Here is an 881-nt window from a genome sequence, read left to right as displayed (position 1 = left end):
TTGCCCGGGACGCTCCCCGCCGAACCGGCCCTTCAGTGCGCGGTGTGCGAGCGGCTGTTCAGCGGGCCCAAGAGGCGCTTCCTGCTGGAGAGGCACGCCAGGACGCACACGGGCGAGCGCCCCTTCCGCTGCCCCTTCTGCCCGCTGCGCTTCAGTCAGAGCGGTAACCTGGCCCGTCACGCGCGCCGCGTCCACCACCAGCCAGCCGCGTGAGCCGGGAGGCCAGCCTCAAGGTATGCCAGCCTCAGGGGGCGCCGAACCAAGACATTCCGAAGACAGCGTGCACGCCCGTCGCGACGAGACGGCCGAGCGCCGCGAGACGGTCGCGCAGGGGATGGGGGGGAAGATCGAATCCTTCGGCCCGCCTAATCACGCGGATTGGACTTCCGCCGGAGGGATTGGCGGAGCGCCCTGCAACACGTGCGCCAGCGATAAAAGAGCACTGTAAAAGCATCATTCAATCTGACTTGTCGGCCGCAACGAAAGGTTAACAAAAATTTTATTTTGTTTTAACGATTAGTTTTAAAGTTGATCGTAAATGAATTGATCTAATCCGTTAATGAAAAGAATGGACGAGTTATTTTGATCAAGAGAGGGTAATCTCCGACGGAAGTGAAGCAAGTGAAGCTCGGAGAAAACCACGGCGCCAGGTCTCGGTCCGCGACGAGGGACGAGGCGGGCGCATCGTGCTGTAGTGTAACTACTCTAAAGGTAGCTGTATTGTTCTGTGCCATTGTACAAGTATTTTAGTGCGCTGACCCCAGTGCGATAATGTGATGTCATATGTTATATCATGATAAAAATAAAGAAATTACAGGTAAAGTAAACTGCTCTTTGTTTTCAACCTTTTTTTAGGAAGGATTTTTAAAGGCATACATTGC

General features: G+C 54.7%; 1 protein-coding gene across 1 annotated transcript in view; it reads left to right on the top strand.

Moving 5' to 3' along the window:
• The window catches only part of LOC119590733 (longitudinals lacking protein, isoforms H/M/V-like), a gene marked incomplete in the record, with an annotated part of 51210 nt that overhangs the window by 37550 nt on the left and 12779 nt on the right, over positions 1-881 (top strand).

The sequence above is a fragment of the Penaeus monodon genome, chromosome 27 (assembly GCF_015228065.2).
Source record: "Penaeus monodon isolate SGIC_2016 chromosome 27, NSTDA_Pmon_1, whole genome shotgun sequence".
In the NCBI taxonomy this organism is placed as follows: domain Eukaryota; kingdom Metazoa; phylum Arthropoda; class Malacostraca; order Decapoda; family Penaeidae; genus Penaeus; species Penaeus monodon.
Note: the sequence above shows the minus strand (reverse complement) of the source record. Positions and strands in the feature narration are given on the sequence as shown.